The 12,515-nt window shown below is 38.9% G+C and overlaps 1 long non-coding RNA gene across 2 annotated transcripts; it reads right to left on the minus strand.

Moving 5' to 3' along the window:
• Nucleotides 1-387: 387 nt before the first annotated feature.
• LOC130679868 (uncharacterized) lies at nt 388-12,515 on the minus strand. Of its 2 annotated transcripts, none has more exons than XR_008992849.1 (7): nt 11,964-12,515; nt 9,762-9,858; nt 4,228-4,299; nt 3,240-3,339; nt 2,947-3,050; nt 1,358-1,485; nt 388-568 (listed from the first exon to the last, which is right to left on the minus strand). It is a non-coding gene; the product is annotated as an uncharacterized LOC130679868 (long non-coding RNA). The 2 variants fall into 2 exon arrangements; XR_008992848.1 differs by having other exon boundaries at nt 2,962-3,050; nt 11,964-12,511.

Consider the following 12,515-nt stretch of genomic DNA (forward strand, 5'->3'; position numbering starts at 1 on the left):
AAAGCAGACAGGAAAGGCAGCATCATGCACACACACTATCGATTCACTGACACTGAGAAAACCATCTGCAGAAAACAGAAAAAGACATCAAGGAAAGAAGCTACAGGGCATGCTTTGGTTTAATTTATTACCTGAATCATTAAAATCAACGTCACCAAGCTACCTGAAGCCTCACTCCACGTGTAGTGTCAGAGATAAGCAAGCATGCACTTGCGCTGGTAAAGAATTTTACTATTTGTCAACTCACATTGCTTCCGAGGAGAGATTAAAATGATGATTGACACACACAGGAGGAGAATTCTCTACAAAACTGAGAAACACAATTAGAGTCAAATCCAGAAAAAAAAATCTTATTGTATCCCAAAGTGACAATATTGGCAAAATGAATTTTCTTTGAAGCAAAAGATTAGCATCTTTATTATCCTAAAACTGGAGTAGCATTCAAGATTCTGAGGATGAGCAGTAAAACAGTTATCTTCGTAGCTTCTAAGAAATAACCTTTGCATAGTTTGAGGGCTTGGCACTTGATGTTTCTTCATTCTTTTTTCTTTCGTTAACTTCTCGCTCACTGCAGAATAAAAAAAGCATAGGGTATTTTTTTCTAGGGTTACCATTGAATTTGTTTAACCACGTATTTCTCCAATTCTAAACATTAGCAAATCTAACACAATTTTCTCATATCCAAAAATTATCTAAAATGCTCTTTATACTAACGAGTACTGACTATTGGAATTTTCATTAATACTTTCCTGGCAATGCTATCAACTTTCGTAAATTCAGTGATTATACTGTCATACAAAATTGTATGAACCTATAAGACCGATTTCTTTTTTCCTTGATCAAACTTACGGCTGTCATATAGAGAGTTGCTTCATTTCTTTTTATTTTTCCTATTAAATTATAACTAAACTCTCCAGTATTGATTGTTTTCTATATAGTTATAGGACGTGAAGGCTTGGATACATTTTTTAAAATGCTATCTCCTTGCATCCCTACGAAAACTGTCCTGTATAGCTATCATGTCCTTTATATACAGGAGGAACTAAGACACTGTGAAGTGAACTGGCCTGTCCCATGCTCCTTAGTTCATAAGCTTCCCCTTTGCATGTCCTGATTCTATCACTGTACAATAGCTTGCGATCTCTTTCCCAGATGCTCCAAACATCATTGTTTTTCATCATCAAAATAAAAATTTCTTTGAAAGTGCTTTGGAAAGTCACTGCCAACTTCTAAAGTGAAGAGCAATTGTTCTATTTTTAATGTGTGATGTCAAGTGCGTAAGTTTTCGATTAAGAGGAAGTGTTTTTTTGCAAACAGGCACAACATATCAAACGAAGCCATAAACCTCTTCACGTACAACATGCTCTGACACGTGGCACACTTGTTGGGGTGCATCTTGTCATATGGACCTCGAACAGGATCATAGTCTGCAGTGCACACCAGCTTTCAGTTTCTCACCATGTCCCGGAATTCATGGCACTGATCCTGCAGGTAGGAGTAAAAAAAAAAAAGATGTTACTATGATAATCTGATCGTTACAACTGAATATAAAATTGCTTGGTTAGATACAAACTCAGACACTTGAGGGGAAAATAAAAACCTAGGGAAAATTACATCTTAGAGATGAATACGTTTTAAAGGCACCCTAATTCAATATCTGCTTAGGAAGTGGGAATCCTCTGCATAGAATCCCAGGCAAATAATTGTCTTGCCCCCATAGAATTTTACTACCATCTAAGGCAGTCTGCACAATGTTTAGACGATGTTCACTAAGCTGAGCACCAAATCCGTCTCCCTACAATTTTGATCATTGTTCCACACATAAAAAGCTCTGGAATGAACTAAAAGATGCTCTTTTAGCTGACACAAACATGTCAACACACTTTCAGCTTTGTTCCTCAAGAATGAAAATTAAAAAAAGTTTCTTTATCAAGTTTGTCTTTTAACAGTCACTGTGTTGTGTCTCTAATGGATTTCCTTTGGTTGTTATTTTTAAAAACCTCTAAGATAAACACTCATTATCCCCTTTTGCAAATGGGAAAACATAAGTCTCAGAGAGATTAAGCAATTAACATCAATTCTGGATTGTGATCAGAAATCTGCTAACAACCAGGCTATCCTTCTTGTCTTCTTTGCTTTTACCTGGCAGAGAATAAAATTCCTATACATTTGTAAGAAGATAGAGCTGCCTTTTTGTTCCCTGAAAAATAAGAAGGACTTACTTACACATATATAGAGAGTATTTTTTTTGTTTGAAATTTCTAAAAACAGAATTTTTTAAGTGAAAAAATTTGATCCAGATTAGCCTGGAGAGATCATTTGGAGTTGTACAATAAAGTTTTTTCTCAAAGCTGTTCACCTACCAAAATGTTTATCACATTCATTTTTTTTAATGATAATTATTATTAATTTTTCATCTATTTTGGTCAGTATGGACCTAATGAAAAGGTGGCTTATTATGGGAAGACCTTTCTGGGGAAATTTCTCTAATTCACTTTTTTAACTGGAGTCCAGGGACGGATTAGAAAAGATTATGCTGCGTCATATTCTATCTATTAGTGTTGTAAAGCATTGGACATTATTTTTAAAGCCCCAAAATGAACACAAGGCGGCAATGGAATGCCAACTCAAGAACTTATCATCTAGGTAAGTTTTTGATACTTTCTTTTTTTTAATTTTGGTATCTAATTGCTTGATGATATGTTTTAACACTTCAGAAAAGAAATTCACTTCGGAGCAACGACAATTTGACCGTCGTCACGGGGCGCACGGACACGTGGGGACTGAAGGAGGGTCCCTCTCGGGACGCTGAAGAGCGTGCTGCCTCTATCACATCAGGCCGGGCCTCTCTTGTTTACCGCTGTGTCCACAATGACTGGAACAGACTCCGTAAGTATCTGTTGAATGAATTAACTTTATGACCAGCCGTCCAGATCTCAGTATCACCTGTCAAACACGCACCCGTCAAAACCTGCTTTTCGTTGTTCTTCTCTCCTGTGCTTCCCGTGTTCTCCTTGTCTTTCTTTTTTCTTTCGGCTGCTTCTCTTTCCCTTGAAGAAAAAAGTGTAAAGAAACAATGCTACCAAAGGGAACAGACACTCATCAGTTACTAGATCTGCTTTAAAAACGTGTTGTTTTCTCAAACTGATGAGAAATGATTATTACTACTTTAAGACTCACAATTCAAGGGCCATTTTTGGAAACTACTCACAGCTGTTCCTTACACATAGTGCACTTACTGCCACATGTCCTGCAGTCTGGACCATGGACAGAGTCACTTTCTCAGGTGCAGATAAGTCGACCATTTTTCATTTGGCTTCTAAACTCATCACATATATCCTGAAAAGAAGGCAAGGTTATATAGGAAATGGCTGTTTTCACAGAGTTACTTGATTTGGCTTAAACATCTGAAGATTTTGACTCAAGTGAGGCAACCACTTAACCTTGCTTTGGAGGCAGTTTAATGACCCACAAAGATGTCCACATTCAAATTCCTGGAAACTGTAAATATGTTGCCTTATATGGCAAGGAGGAATTGAGGTTGAAGATGGAATTAAGATGGCTAATCAGCTGACTCTAAAATGGAGAGATTGTCCTAAGTCATCTAGGGAGACCCAAAGTAATTACAATGGTTCTTATGAGTGAAAGAGGGAGGCAAGAAAATAAGTGTCAGAACGATGCAGCATAAAAACGATTCCATCTCCCCAAGCTGACTTCAAAGACAGCCACAAGCCAAGGATTACAGGCAGCATCTAGCAGTTAGAAAAAGGCCAAGAAGACCCTCCTCCAGAGCCTCCACCAAAGAATACAGCCCTACTGACATCTTGGTCTCAACACAGATCCATTCAGGACTTCTGAACCCAGCGACATATGGTAATAAGTTTGTGCTGTTTTAACCCCACTTTTGGTAGTGATTTGTTGTAGCAGCTGAATCTCATTTTCCCCATCTATAATATAAGGTCAGAAAAAGTATTCGAGCAGGCTCAGAGACTTAAACAAACTACTATTTTTTAAAGTGCTTTGTAAAGTGTTAGAGTGGAAGCTTTCCATTTGGCGTTAAATTTCTATACTGAGCAAGTTACCAGTGATATTCACGTGAATGACGGCTTCCCACCTACTAAGGGCAAGATCACGGGTTGGCAACACTGACACCTCTTTCCATATATTTGATAGATAAGTGTTGACTTACAGGAAGACCATTCTTGCCAAATTAAGGTAATGACTCACCTTTCCTGAGTTGCTTCAGTCCCATTTGATCTGTTGCCGGGATGCTTATTTTTTTCCTTTGCTTCTATTTGCCTAGAAGAGAAAAGAGCCAATAGTCATCTTGTTTACATATACTCAGGTTCAGAAGGAGCTTCGGAGGGTGTGGGCAATAAGCCACTTCCTTCACAGAGAATCGCTCTGCATAGCCCCAAGATGGACAGGCAGCTCAGTTATTATTAAGAAGATCCCTCATCACAGGTAGATACTCTAAGGAAATCAACTCAAGCAATTTCAGAGTCTCCTTTATTTGTGTCCAAATTTATCTCCCTATAACGTCCATCCTTTTGTCTTATTTCACACTTTCAGGCCAACACAGAACAAGCCTGCTGAATCCATGACCTCCAGGCATTAAGGCTTCAGACATTTGAAGGCAAGTTTTGGGTCTCCAGGTCCAGCTTCCCACAGCTCTCTCACTTTCCATCAGAAGCTGTGGTTTTGGAACTCCAGCGGAACACTTACCCCTCACCCTGCTAAGTGTAGTTACCATTGGTCACCACACAAACATTTTACGATATCAGGAGCTTTATTCCCTATGCTGTACTTCCATACATACAAGGAACTCACCATTCTAGTTCCTTCATTTGTAGGTCAACCCATTATATTATTTCTTAAAGTATGGAGCCCAATTTTGATTGAAATCCCATGACTTTATATTTCTTTGAATCTTCAGGATATATTTTACCACCCCTTACCTATTTCTTACACGTGCAAAGGGAACTCCCTAAAAAGAATATTCATATTTCATATATATATACATATAACACACACACATGCATATGTATATATTCATGTTACATACACTCATACGCATGCTTGTTTTGGTACCAAGTGAAACTTTGGAAGAGAAATATTTTGTATACAATTTGCAGTATTCGGATCTTGGGTCAACTGCACCAGAATCACCTGGACTCCTTGTTAAAAATCAGATTACTGAGTTCCAATCTAGATGATGTCAATTAAACTGTCAGGATGGTCAGTGAATCTGAATTTTATAAAACCTCACAGGTGATTCTTACTGCACATGGAAGCTTAGGAGCACTGACACAAATCCTTTATCAGAAAGGGAAGAGATTTAAAAAGGAAAACAAAATATGATCCTAAGATACTTTTTAGATCACCTTCCTCAAGGGCAGGTGATCTAGAAAGTATCTTAGGATCATATTTCACTTGGTACCAAAACAAGCATGTGTATGACTGTATGTAACATGAATATATATATATGCATGTGTGTGTGTGTTATGCATATATATATATGAAATATAAATATTCTTTTTAGGGAGCTCCCTTTGCACATGTAAGAAATAGGTAAGTGGTGGTAAAATATATCCTGAAGATTCAAAGAAATATAAAGTCATGGATTTTTAATCAAGTACCTTTGGGAAAAGAAGGTATCCGTAATGATTCAGATTGCTGGTATTCTAGTTACAGTCATGGCTATGCTCAAAAACCTCCAGTGGCCTCTGATCACACAAAGAATAAAATTCAAAGTTCTTCTCTTGGCCTAAAAAGACTTATATGATCTTTCCAAACTCATTTCCTGAAATTCCCATGCAATAATCTTGAGACACAATGACCTCCTTTGTTTCTCTTTTTTTATTGAAATACAGTTGACATACAATAAATATATGTTAGTTTCAGGTATACAATGCAACGATTCAACAATTATATGCACTATAAAATGCTCACCGTGATAGGTGTAGTTACCATCTGTCACCACACAAAGGTATGACCATACTGACTCTCCCCATGATTTATTTAATTTCTATAACCAGCAGTTTGTACCTCTTTATCCCCTTCACCTGTTTCACCCTCATCCCTGTCCCCACTTCCTCTACGGCAATCCTTTCTGTTTCTTGAGCTTGCTAAATTCTTCTTTTTCAAACATTTTTTATTGACATACAGCTTATATATAATATTATATTATATTGGTTTCAGATAAATGACTTAGTTATTTATCAATTATATACATTATTAAATGCTAACCATGATAAGTGTAGTTACCATTGGTCACCACATAAAAATTTTACAATATTAGGAACTTTATTCCCTATGCTGTACTTCCAAGCCTATGACTGAATTATTCTATGGTTTGAGGTTTGTACCGCTTTATCCCCTCCGCCTGTTTCAGCCATCCCCTTACTCCTACGGTAACCGAATGTCCATTCTCTTTGTTTACGAGTCTGTTTCTGTGTTTTTTTAATTGTACATTTTTGTCCATGTGCTCTTGAAAAGAATGTATATTCTACTGTTTTTGTATGTAACATTCTTAATATATTTGAATACAGTTGCATGTCATCTGTCACTCAAATCCACTGTTTAGTTATTGGTTTTCTGTCTGAATGACCTATCCACATTATGTAAGTGGGGCATTAAAGTCCTATACTATTATTATTTTACTGTCAATCTCTCCTTTTATGTCTGTTAATATTTGCTTCATATACTCAGGAGCTCCACTGTTGGGTGCATAAATAGTTATAATTGTTACAGCTTCCTGCTGGATTGTGCCCTTAATCACTATGTCATGTAGCTTCTTTGTCTCTTGTTGCAGCCCTTGTTTTAAAGTCTATCTTGTCTGACAGAAGTATAGCTACTGCAGCTTTTTTCTTTTTCCTATTTTCATGGAATATCTTTTTCCATCCCTTCAGTTTCAGTATTTAGATTTAAAGTTAATCTCTTTTGGCAGCAAACAGATGGGTCTTGTTTTTTATCCACTCGGTCACCCTATGTATTTTGATTGGGGCATTTAGTCATTTACATTTAGAGTACTTATTGATAGGTATGTAGTTATTGCCATTTTGTCAAATGTTTCACGGTTGTCTTGTTCCTCTCTTACCCTCTTTTTCTCTTGCTCTCCCCTTGTGTATTGCGACTTTCTTAAGTGTTACATTTAAATTTGTTTTTCCATTTTCTGTGTATCCATTATAGGTTTCTGGCTTGTGGTTACAATGGGGTTCTTAGAGGATATCCTACACACATAGCAATCAATGGTAAGTTGATGGTTACTTAAGTTCCAATGTATTATTACAATACATTTTTTACTCCCCCTCCTCCTTCTTTTACACCTTTTTATTTAGTGACTCCCTTAACTAACTTTTAAAATGTAATTGATTACATTACTTTGGTCTTGACCTTCATACTAGCTTTTAAGGGACTGATCTACTATCACTGATACACATTTGTTTTTACCTGTGAAATTTTCATTTTCAGATTTTTCTTGCTTCTAGTTAGGGTCTTGTTTTCCTCTTAAAGAAGACCCTTTAACATTTCTTGTAAGGACAGTTCAGTGGTGGTGAACTCTTAAAGTTATTTTGATCTGTGAAGCTCTTTATCTCCCCTTCCATCCTGAATGATAACCTTGCTGGGTGGAGTATTCTTGGTTGTAGGTTTTTCTCTTTCAGAACTTTGAATATATCGTGCCACTCTCCTAGAGTTTCTGCTGGGAAATCAGCTAATTGTCTTATGGGGTTTCCCCTGTATGTAACCCGTTGCTTTTCTTTTGCTGTTTTTAAGATTTTCTCATATTTTCTGATCTTTGATACTTCAATCATGATGTGTCCTGGTGTGGGCCTACCTGGGGTTAGCTTGATTAGGGCTCTCTCTGCTACCTACACCTGGATGTCTGTTCCTTTCTCTGGTTTAGGGAAGTTTTCAGCTATTATTTCTTCCAATAAGTTTTCTACTCCTTTTACTCTTTTCTTATGGGACTCTTATAATGCAAATGTTTAGATGTTTGATATTGTCCCAAAGCTCTCTTCACTTATCCTCATTTCCTTTTTTTCTTTCTTATTTCTGTTCAGCTTGAGTACTTCCTATCACTGCCTTCCAAGGTGCTGACCTGCTCTTCGGGACCCTCCAGTCTGCTGCTGATTCCCGCTCATGTATTTGTCATTTTTTTATTGTGCTTGTTGCATTCTTCATCTCTGATTGGTTTGTTTTCGATTTTCTCTCTCTCTGTAGAGGTTGTCACTGAGTTCCTCCACTCTTCTCTCAAGTCTGGTGAGTTTCTTCATAATCATTAACTTGAACCTTTGTCTGATAGATTGCTTAACTCTTGTTTCATTTGGTTCTTTTCCTTAGTTTTGTCATGTTGTTTTGTTTAAGTATATCCCTCTGTCTCCTCATTTCGTTTGACTTTCTGTGCTTGACTTTATCAGTTAGGAGAAAGAGCTACGTCTCCCAGTCTTGAAGGATCGGCCTTGGGTAAGGAAGGTCCCTAGGTAGACTGTGTGCGCCTGGTAGTTTGGGCTAGCTTACTGAAGGCTGGAGTGTGTGAGTCAGGGTGTCTGGTGTCAGGGCCCTCATGGCATGGCTGCACGGGGGCACATTTGGAAGGGCTCAACTGAAGGGGTTCCTGAGTGGATACTGATGTGCTCCACACTGGAAGGAGGCAGTGGGCCCAGCCCCTCCTCTGAAGCTACCGGCTCCATGCTCTGTTTCAAGAGAAACAAAATGTGGCTAACACGATTATTGTTGCCCCTACCCTCATTATAAAAATGAGGAGACTGAAGTCTAGGGAAGTGAAAAAACCTGTCCAAAAACATGGAGCTGACATAGCCATGTGATGTTAAAAGCCTAGCACTGCCCTACTGTGCTATCTTACTTCTATTAAAGAATTTTTTATAACGTGAATGAATACCAGGCTAGCATTCATAACTGGATTCTAGGTTCGCTCGGAAGTTCACTCCTTCATGAGACCTTGAACTGAAAAAAAAACTTCAGTTTCTCACATGTGTAAAATGCAGCACTTGGATTGGTTAGATTTTCTCACATGAGCTATACTACTACTAGATTGTAGGTTTTTACAAGGAGAGAGGTGATGAGTGTGTGCGTGTTTGTGGAGAAGCATTAAATGCTTACTCAATGCACGTGAATTAAATGCCACCATTAATAGCATTGTGATATATGCATCAAATTTTAGAACTGTGAGTACTCATCAAGGTCACCTAGGAAACTACCTCTATATACAGATGACACCAACAGTGGTTGTTACTTGTCCCAGTAACGCAAATCAAGAGTGGTTGAGTTGGATCATAAAGCACTCCAATTGAACACCATTCACCAAGGGAAAATGAATTGAAGGAACACACCCCAGATTATACAATAAATGTGTCCCATACAGTTGACAAAAGCAACCCTCTAAAACTATTCTGGTCAACTATTCCAAATGATCATCTTCAACTCTCCCTAGGATTTGTTCAAGGCATAAAGAGCAATTATCTACTATCTAGCACTTACAGGTCACAGCAATATGATAGACAATAGAGTAGGAATCAACCACTTATTAACTGTCCTTGCTAGGGTTCATTTTAACTTAGGGGATGTAAGAGAAAGAGACAATATTTGGGAATTAACAAAAAGAATAATATTCATGGAGGGAGCCACAAGCAGATGAGAAATAGCCGTTCATTCAGGAGTACCGTGTAGCTATCTTTTAGACTTGCCAGTTGAAAGAGGTACTTATAGTATCTGTTGACACATGAGGCACTTATTCTTACATGTTTTTCCGTCAGCATCATGTACAGGATCTCTCTCCCGAGTACAGCTGAGTTTCCAATTTTGCATTTTTTTCCCCCAATACTCAGCACACTGGTCCTGAAAAGAGAGAAGGGAGCAGGCCTTGTGGGTTACCTGGTTTGTTGTATTTTTATTAAGTTTGGTAAACAATTTGAGTAAGAAAAGTTCTTGTCTAACATCTAGGATTGCTATCTACAGATACAGAGGGGCTGGAATCTTCCATATTCTAAGAGGTCAGTTGTCATAGGTAATAATGTTGCTCTTCAGAATCTACAAAGGAAATAAAACTGGCTGGGATTTAATAGCATAAATCAAGGGTCAGCAAACTAGAGCCTACAAGATTAATCTGTCCTGTTGCCTATTTTTATATGTAACATTTTATATATGAACTTTGAAACACAGCCACACTCATTCGTTTAGATATTATTTATGGCTGCTTTCCCATAATAATGGCAGAGTTGAATAGTTGCAACAGAGACCATACGACCCACAATGCCTAACCTATTTGCTATTTGGCCTCTTACAGAAAAAAGAAATTGCTGGCCTCTGGTGTAGAGAGAAGGGAGAAAGAAATGCTGGGAAAAAGCACAAGGACGCAAAATGCCAAGGAAAGTAGCTTAAGTGAGAACTTAGCGTACTAAAGGAGAAAAGATAGAAAAATAAAAAGGCCAGAATATATCAAAGATAAGGATTGAGCCTGTGTCAGAGCTGGAAGTAAAGAGGCGGTTTTGATATCCCAAGGTTGTTAGAAGAGAAATAAGGAGGTTGTGATCTTATGCAGTTGTGTTAACTTGCATGCAGAGTGGGCTTGTGCAAGATCTTCGTGCTGACACTTAAACATGTCTTAAACACACCCTACATTATTCCATGTCAGTCCTCTAAGAGTACTGCCAAATAAGGGAAACGAGAGTTCAGTGAAATGAAGTAATTTACTCAATTTCACACATCCTAAGAGGCAGGGACAGGAATCGTACCCAAAGCTATCTGACTACAAAACCTATGCTATTTCACCATGTGATGCTTCTGCACATCTATAGAAAATGAACCTCATTCTGGGAAAGGGAATAATCAAAGAAACTGAAGAGCACGAGGTGCTGATAGGAAACATCTGCCCTCTTATACCACTCCGTATCATGGCTCATAGGTGATATACGCATTAATTTCATACAATGTAGGCTAATTGTTCTCCAGAACAGCTACATAGGTCAATACTTCATTTTATGTCATAAAGGTTCTCTTTTTTACCCATATCCTTACTATCATTTGTATAGGTTGATCTAATTTTTACCAACTTGGTATGTGTAAAAGATCTAATTTTGGGCTTGGGTTTTTCCAAAAGCTGACAAGGCTGAGAATATCTTGGGAAATGTGCCTACCGTTTAGCGGCTGCCAAGAGGCCGAGCCCATGTGGGGGGAACAGCGTGAGGCAGAACCTACTGGAGGTAAAGAAGGCTGAAGCTGGCTGGATCATGGCCTGGCTCTAGAGCAGCAAATACATACTGCCCCTCAGGGAGGAGGCAGTCAGTGGGAAGTTGGAAGTAGAATGGAGCTAACTGGAGTTCAAACCCTGTGCACAGCCCTTTCATTTCCAGGAGACTGGGGCCTAGAACAGATGCCAGGGAATGAAGCGTTCATGCTCGACAAGCACAGGATTCATAATGAGGGCCATGGGATGTAAAGCCAGTGGCTTCCTCTTTCCCTGAAGGCTCTGGGGAAGTGACGGGGGAAAGAGTTGCAAGAGACAATGGGTTGTTGAAATGCCTGTCCCCTACAGTGGGGAAAATTCAATAAATGTTGGGGCTGTATGGAATCACAAGGTGTTTGCAAACCCAATATACACATACACCTCACATATAACTTACATGTGTACATAAGTTATATGGTACTGCTAAGATAGGACACTTAACCATGTTCTATAGGGCAGGCATGGGTCTAAGCCTATTTCTCTCAGGGAATGCCTTATCCTCACACTGGGGGAGATTTAGTAATGTGGTTACCCTAGATACATACAGTAATTGTCTTTTGTTTAATCCACATTATTGGTTCTCAAGTTTTGATATGAAGTGCAAGATAAAAATTCAAGTTGATGGTAGAGTTTGTATTGGGTAAAAGGGATCCCCCCCCTCATCAGTGGTCTGCTCCGATGCACGTGTCAGAACGCGATGGAACCCTGTCTGACTTACGTCATAATGGCCCTACTGGTGTACTGTACTTAAGCACGGCCCAGGCCAGTCAGTCAGAGAGTGAGTGAGGAGACAGCCAATTCAGTTGTCTGCTGTTCTTGAATATACTGGCCTGCTTCTTGGCTGTCATCACTTGAACCTCTGGCAGCAGAGTTCCAGGGAGGAAGGCACCTGAGCCATGAAGCACAAATGAAAAAGGAAACATCTTGAAACCGTATGTTCCCCAAAAGTGGCCAGGATGTCAAGAGATGTGTGTCAGTGATATTCTCTGAGCACTGGGGAACTAGAAACTGTCTTCTAAAGAGAAAAGGAGCAAAGATTCCTACTTATGGGAGAGAAAGGGCAGGAAGGTGGGAGGGAAGAAAAGGTGTGGGTGCACTGGTCTTTCCAAGGGATCAGATAATCTGGGGGTCAAGAGAAGGTTCCTGTGATTAGGTCCTTGTCTCTGTGGCTCAGGACCTGTGTTCCCTACATCATGTCGCTCTGGGTTACTGTATCACCGATGTAGTGATTGAGTAGTATAATGTTGATTTTGTATCCTGCAACTTTGCT

The sequence above is a fragment of the Manis pentadactyla genome, chromosome 12, assembly GCF_030020395.1.
Source record: "Manis pentadactyla isolate mManPen7 chromosome 12, mManPen7.hap1, whole genome shotgun sequence".
Taxonomy (NCBI): Eukaryota; Metazoa; Chordata; class Mammalia; order Pholidota; family Manidae; genus Manis; species Manis pentadactyla.